The following is an 8,027-nucleotide window of genomic DNA, read 5'->3' on the forward strand; positions in this document are numbered from 1 at the left end:
AATCACTTGAACCCGGGAGGCAGAGCTTGCAGTGAGTTGAGATTGTGCCACTGCACTTCATCCTAAGGGATAGAATGAGACTCTGTCTCACACTGCGGCCTGTTGTGTTGTGGGGTGGAGAGAGGGGGGAGGGATAACAATGGGAGATATACCTAATGTTAAATGACGAGTTAATGGGGTCAGCACACCAACATGTCACATGTATACATATGTAACAAACCTGCATGTTGTGCACATGTACCCTAAAACTTAAAGTATAATAAAATAAATAAATCAATAAAATAAAAATATACAAAATAAAATTAAGTTAAAATTTAAAAAATACACCCATGTACAAGATTTTAGTTCTCACGTGTCTGGAAGAAAGCTTATCCATCCCACTACAGACCTTCCCTAGGAGCAAAGATGGAAGTCCAGTTTCTCAGATGGCCATGAACGACAGGAAGGGCAGGGGGCGGGACCAAAGAAGATTCTCTTGGGCTGCCTGATTTCCCCGAGTGTACACATCAGCTCAGCCCGAAATGGGGCGAGGATCTCCCAATTGATATGACCCCTGTTGTCAAGACACTCCAGAGGGGCAGGATACAACTCCAGGCCTAACTTGCTCAGCCCGCCTGTGTGACACAGCAGGTCTTTCAGAGCATTCGTGGAGGTCTCCTTTACATGAAAGTAGAAGGTGGTGAGCTGGGAGAAGCAGCTCAGGGCAGGCAGGAGGACCCTGAGTCAGGGATCCTGGATCCGACAGTCTTCTAAGACGAGGGTCTCTAGAGTAGCAGCAACTTTCTCTAGCAGAGTTCCAAGGGGCTCAAGATTGGTGGTCCACATTAGGATATGAATCAGATGCAGCTCCTTTAGCTGACTGAGGGTTGGGCACTGAGACAGAAACTCCATGTCCCGATCAGTTAGGAAAGCATGACAGAATGTAAAAGCCCCCAAGAGGTTCTTGAAGTACCTGGGGAGAGCAAGAAGTTAGTTATGCTCAGTGGTGCCAGTTAGAGGAGGCAGGTGGGAAATAATCTCAATGGTAAACTTGAAATGGGCATTGAGTAATTCTGCACCTTACTACAACACAGGTGTTATAGTAACCTGCAATGGGGAAGCCTGTTTCACCCAAACACAAGTTTGTTCCCATCATCAGATGATGGTCTGCGTGCAAGGTGCTGCCTGATGAAGACTCAGATCATTCAGGGGCAGCTCCATTTTAGGCTCAGTCCTTTCACCCTTGCTTGTGTGATTGGTACCACTCTCATGCCTACTCCCTCATCCTCCATCCCAGAAGCATGAACTTCCCATATCAATTACCTTTCCTGGAGTTCAAAACAACCTTTTACAGACAGGGAATTAGAAACAGGATCATTGGTTTTTACTAAGCTGCTGAGGACAGAGTTTCTACTGTGAAATGCACAAGTTTGATTCATTTCCTCTTCCCTTTTTTTTTTTTTGTTTTTGAGATGGAGTCTCACACTGTAATCTAGGCTGGAGTGCAGTGGCACAATCTCAGCTCACTGCAACCTCCACTTCCCTTGCCTCAGCCTCCCAAGGAGCTGACATTACAGGTGCCCATCACCATGCCTATCTATTTGTTTAGTATTTTTAGAGAGATGGGGATTTACTGTGTTGCCCAGGCTGGTCTCGAACTCCTGACATCATGATCCCCCTGCCTTGGCCTCCAAAAGTCCTGGGATTACAGGCGTGATACACCATGCCTGGCCACACTTTCCCTTCTTTCATACCCTCCTCTTTATGAAGAATAGGTTTTCATCATATTAACTTTATACACACTTCCTAACAAGGAATTCACAAATACACCCTCACTAGACGTGAATCCCCAAATAACTAGCTCCCTACACATCTCTCTCTGTAGCATCTACCCCAGGCCATCCCTCTGCCCTTATTTGAGTGGTCTTGTGATACCCACTTCAGAATATAGAGCACTGAGCAAGCATAATGCATTGACATTCTAGCATCCCATTCCCTTTGACATCACCAGTGGCTGGCACACAGTAGATGCCCACTAGCGTTTACTGTGAAAAACAACAAAAGTCTGTGTTATGGTCTGCAGAGAAAGCTCACCATCTTTTCTTACCTGAGCAGGTGCTCTGGGTGCTCTTTGATATTACTGACCTTTCTTATATAAAGCATCTGGGGGTAAGACAGGCAGAGGAATGGAGAGTCCAAGTCAGGAATGAACTGCCATTGGTTGCTCATGTATAACTCATGCTCATAACCGAAGACTAAAAAGAGTTTGCAAAGACTGCTCATCTGGCTCAGGTAATGGGCAAACTTTCCTGTTTTATTCAGAGAGGACTTTTTCCAGACTTCCAACTCCTGGATACTCTCTGGGTATATCCTTTGCAATAAATTTCTGAAACTTGAAGTTGGCATTGAGTAATTCTGCACCTTATTACAACACAGGTGCACTAGACCTCTTCTGTAGTGCATCCACCCACAGAGGTAACTCAGGCATTCATTCAGTGTACTTTCCTTTAGGCAGAGGTCTATGAACACCTTCAAGGGCTGGTGCTCTCCCATCCTTGAACAGTCCTCCACTGTCTGCCTCTGACTCATGGCCTCTGCAGGGCAGGAGAGGGCCCTGGCTCCAGATCATACAGTCCAGAGATTCTCATCAACATCCCACAAATCCAGCACTTGAAGTTTCCACCTCCTGTGAGTATCACAGGGGAAAAGCCCAGAATGTAGGCTGAGGGACAGATAGTGTAAGGATAAATACTAGTGTAGATGAAGGCTTCTTAGGTATAGCTAACACCACATCGTATGTGTACCTATGTAACAAACCCACATGTTCTGTGAAGGGGTGGCCTGCCCCTCCACACCTGTGGGTATATCTCGTTAGGTGGGATGAGAGACTGAGAAAAGAAATGAGAAACAGAGAAAAAGTATAGAGAAAGAAATATGGGCCAAGGGGACTGACAGTCAGCATAAGGAGGACCTGCACCAGCACCGGTCTCTGAGTTCCCTCAGTTTTTATTAATTATCATTTTCACTATCTCAGCAAGAGGAATATGGTAGGAGAGCAGGTTGATAATAGGGAGAAGGTCAGCAAAAAAACATGTAAGCAAAGGAATCTGTGTCACAAATAATTTCAAGGGAAGGTACTATGCCTGGATGTGCACGTAGGCCAGATTTATGTTTCTCTCCACCCAAACATCTCAGTGGAGTAAAGAGTAACAAAGTAGAATTGCTGCCAACATGTCTCACCTCCCGCCATAGGGCAGTTTTTCTCCTATCTCAGAATTGAAGAAATGTACAATCGGGTTTTATACCGAGACATTCAGTTCCCATGGTCAGGCAGGAGACAGTGGCCTTCCTCTATCTCAACTGCAAGAAGCTTTCCTCTTTTACTAATCCTCCTCAGCACAGACCCTTCACAGGTGTCAGGCTGGGGGATGGTCAGGTCTTTCCCATCCCACTAGGCCATATTTCAGACTATGAGATGGGGAGAAACTTTGGACAATACCTGGCTTTCCAGGGCAGAGTTCCCTGTGGCTTTCCACAGTGCATTGTGCCCCCGGTTTATCAAGAATGGAGAATGGTGATGACTTTTACCAAGCACACTGCCTGTAAACACATCGTTAACAAGGCACAACCTGCACAGCCCCAGATCCCTTAATCTTTGATTTCATACAACACATGTTTTTGTGGGCTGAAAGTTGGGGCAAGGTTACAGATTAACTGCATCTCAGGGCAAAGCAATTGTTCAGGGTACAGATCAAAATGGCGTTTCTTATGTCTTCCTTTTCTACATAGATGTAGTAACAGTCTGATCTCTCTTTCTTTTCTCTACAGTTGTGCACATGTATCCGAGAACTTAAAGTATATTAAAAAATGCTTAATGTGGTTTTGAGTGTCAAATAAAATTACACCTTTTAAACTGATTTTGAAGATCAATGAATAAGAATTGCTCTTATTTAAAAATATTTAAATTTATACAATTTTGGAGCTGGAAGAAAGTGCAATATTTTTAGGGATATATGATTTATTTTCTTAGAGCCGTTATAAGATTGCAGTGAAGTTGAGCAGAAAGTAGATCGTTCCCACATACTTCATGACCCCACACTAGCACGGACTCCTGAAGGATCAACATCCTGCCCCAGCATGGTCCATTTGCTCCAATGCATGAACCACATGAACCATCCTTATCACTCAAAGTTCATAATTAACATTAAGGGTTCACAGTTGGTGTTGCATATTCTATGAGCTCTGATGAATTGATGACGACATGTATTCACCCTTATAGCACCATGTAGAGTAGCTTCTGTGCCCTAAAAAATCACCTGTTCTCTTTCTATCCATCCCACTGTACTGTGACTCCTGGCAACCCCTGGGCTTTCTACTGTGTCCATAGATTTGCATTTTCCAGAATGTCATGTGGCCTTTTCATGTTGGTTTCTTTCACTTGGTTATGTGCATTTAAGTTTCCTCTATGTCTTTTAGGACTTAATAATTTACATTGTCAGGATGTGCAAGAGTTTATTCATCCATTTATCTGCTGTAGAACATGTTGGTCCCTATTAAGTTTTGTCTATTGTGAATGCAGTGGTTAAAAACATCCAGGTTTAAGTTTTCTCATTTGGGTAAATGCCAAGGAGCGTGGCTGCTGGACCACGTGCCTAGGTTGTGTTTGATAATGATTTTTTTCCTTGACAATCTCATGGTAGACAGAGATTGCTTCTTCAAGAGGAGGGACTGTGTCTCTGTCACCCTGTGGTCCCACAGCAGAGCATGGAACCTGGCAGGTGGCTGTAAATGCTTGTTGATCACATAGCGCTTAAATGTCAGTTTATAGCCACTAAAATGCAAATGTCAGGCAGCCAACATGAGCTTCCAGCAATAATATAAACACGTTGAATATGGAGGAAGTAACCCTCGTGTTGCCGTGGTCACTACCTGTGTGTCATGGCAGTGCCGTCATCACATGGATGAACTTCATCTGTTTTTTATAGATTTCCCCCCACATAATACAGGACACAGTCTTTAAACATAGAGTCACCAGGGTTTCTGACTGTCACTGGCCTGAGTCTGTCCCCTTGGAACTAAGGTCCCTCATAAGTGCACTTACCTACCAAAGGCATCCCTGTAAGCACCACTAGAGGGTGAGCATCTTCACCAAACTTGATGGAGCCATGGAGTCCAACCTGAATGCCTCCCTGCTAGGCAGGGGTCCTCAGAGAAATATTCTATTGGGTCCAGATGGAGGGAACTGGAAGAGTCTCCTCAAACCCAGGACCAACAAAGAGATTCCCTGCAAGGTCCCAATTAGGGAGCCAGGACAGGGACTGAGAGGGAACTGGGAAGGGAAGGTCCCTTATATCCCTAAACCTGGAACTGACAGAGAGGGTGCCCTCAAGGGCCTGTTTGCAGAGAAACAGCTGGGAACAATTAAAGTCTCTGAGATCTTCCACCTAAGAGCTGGACATCTGAATTCCGGAGGATTTACCTGAGGCCTTCCCAGGGCACCACCAAGAAGAGCTCAGGGGTCTCTTGCCAGTGAGGGATGCATTTGTTCTGGAGGCCTCAGGAAGATATTGGAGGTCTCCTTTGAATCTCACTTCTAACAACAATGAGATCCACTAAGAATCATGGGGTCTATAGATTTAGAAAAAGAGAGTGTAATTTCTTCTAAACATTTACATCCTGCTTGCTGGGAAATGGGCCTCCAGGCAGGACCTGAGGCAAGTGCTTGGAGGGAGGGAAAGAGACCCAGGAATCTATGCTGAACCTGTTGGCCAAGTGGGCATATTCACCAGGTTATTGGAGCAGCTGTGAAAATTCACAGCGTGGGGAATGCATACATTTATAGTAAGCAAACATGTCTGTCACATAGTTCCCAGGTTCACTTTGCAGTGGAGGCTTTACATTTAAATGCATTATAATTAGGTTTCCTACATCCAAAGGTGAAGTTGGGAATGAAGGTCCCCAATTCCTATCTAAAGGGCCTTGGGAGTCACCTCCTACAAAACACAAAGTCCCCTTAGCGGGGGTTTATTTAACCCTCTGTAAAGTGGCTTGTTTTCCAGCCTGACTCTGGCATGGCATCGCATGACAGATAAGAAAAGAAGTCAAAAGATTTTAACCCCAAATATGTTTCTTGGTCATCTTGAATTAGAACTGCACAGTTGTATCTTGTGGGGAAAAAGCTACATTTTGTCGAGAATTCCCTTTCCCTTTTCCACTCAGTGGGCAGCCTCTGTCAATTGGCCAGAAGTAGTCCATGGTTCGGGGTCCTTCATCAGGAGAAAGTTACTGAAATGACTCCCCTGTCCAATCACAGTTGCAGTCCTGGCTTGTGGAGAAGGGGTCAGCTGGTCTGCATCTGGTGGCTGGTGAGCTGCAGTTGTTTCCATCTGGCTTATCTAGAGGCTGGTGCTGGTTGAGCTGCTGGAGAAAAAGGAAAATGGTGTTGCAGTCAGAACATAGTTGAATCTTTCCATGAAGGGACGTGGGACTTCACTCTTGCCTGGCAGGGCCTAAGGTCCTGTTTGTGGGTTGCTATCTTTTTGCCACACATAGTCTGCTCAGTGAGTCTTATGACCTGTATTTTAGCATTAATGCTGCTTAGCTGTTGTGGCTAGATCACAAAAAGGAGGGGAGTCTGGCTACAGCCTCAGGTGGTTGGCTGAAATCAGCAATGGAGCAAGTCTTTTTTACTTCCTGTGCCCTTATGATGAGCACCTCATATTTAAGGTTTCTCTGGGGCCCCCTTGGCCAAGAGGGAGTCCTTTCAGTTGGCTAGTGGGCTTAGCATTTTCTTTTTATTTCTCAAACTTCATTTGTATTTTACACTTGTTTTTCTCAAGTAATGCAGTACAGCATTCTCAGTGTAAACCTTGTTTGGCTTTTTTTGTTTTGTTTTTTTTTTTGAGATGGAGACTTGCTCAGTCACCCAGGCTGGAGTGCAGTGGCATGATCTTGGCTCCCTGCAACCTCCACCTCCCAGGTTCACACCATTCTCCTGCCTCAGACTCCCGAGTAGCTAGGACTACAGACGCCCACCACAAGGCCCTGCTAAATTTTTTTTTGTATTTTTAGTAGAGATGGGATTTCACGATGTTAGCCAGGATGGTCTCGATCTCCTGACCTCGTGATCAACCTGCCTCAGCCTCCCAAAGTGCTGGGAGTACAGGAGTGAGCCACCACACCCAGCCTCAGTGTAAACCTTCTAACAGCACAGGTGATAGAGCAAACAACTCCCCTGACTTTTCTTTTTCTCCCAGGCTTCTATCTGGAGGGCTCAGTTTAGAGCACCTTCCAGATATTTTTGGGAAGATTTCTTACATAATTCTATGGGCACATAGAGACATCTGATTATTTCCTTATGGAAATGGTGTCTTCCTGTGGCATTGATGATCATCTTGCTTTTATTCACTTAGGTGTAGGTCTTAAAGATTCATCCTTATTCATATTTACTTCTATACAGTATTCCACACAATGGATCATCCACAGCTGAACCCTTTGCCAATTTTTCTATGTCAATGTTCTTCTGATTTGTTTCAATTACCAACCATAAGGTCATAAACATTCTTGCACACACCAAAGCTGCTCTTTAGCTTCTCAATGTTGTCTCTCCACATCAATTCCATCTCTGCAATTTCATTTTCTCAGATAGATCATTTTTAGCAATTTATAAACAGCCTCTCCCCAATCTTCTGTTAGGGAAAGAAACAAAAGGAAAGGAAACAGAAAGTTTGCTTATCTCCATATTCTTCTCTATCTGTTATTCCTTATGTTTTTCCTCATAGCAAACTTCTCTAAAGAGTTCTCCACATTCCCTGTCACTCTGTCCTAATCTCTCATATGTCGCCACTGTCATTTTTGTTTACACTGTAAATAAAACACAAAAGCAGGTCTGGTGTGGTGGCTTATGCCTGTAATCCCAGCACTTTGGGAGGTTGTGGCAGGCAGATCACCTGGTCAGGGGTTTGAGACCAGCAGGTCAATATGGTGAAACCCCGTCTCTACTAAAAATACAAATATTAGCCAGGCATGGTGGCAAATGACAGACAAAT

At 44.5% G+C, this 8,027-nt stretch overlaps 1 pseudogene; it reads right to left on the reverse strand.

The window, feature by feature from the left end:
* Positions 1-393: 393 nt before the first annotated feature.
* Positions 394-7,601, reverse strand: LOC100453206 (PRAME family member 17-like; annotated as a pseudogene).
* Between the last annotated feature and the right edge of the window lie 426 nt (positions 7,602-8,027).

Source organism: Pongo abelii, chromosome 1 (assembly GCF_028885655.2).
Source record: "Pongo abelii isolate AG06213 chromosome 1, NHGRI_mPonAbe1-v2.0_pri, whole genome shotgun sequence".
Classification (NCBI taxonomy): Eukaryota; Metazoa; Chordata; class Mammalia; order Primates; family Hominidae; genus Pongo; species Pongo abelii.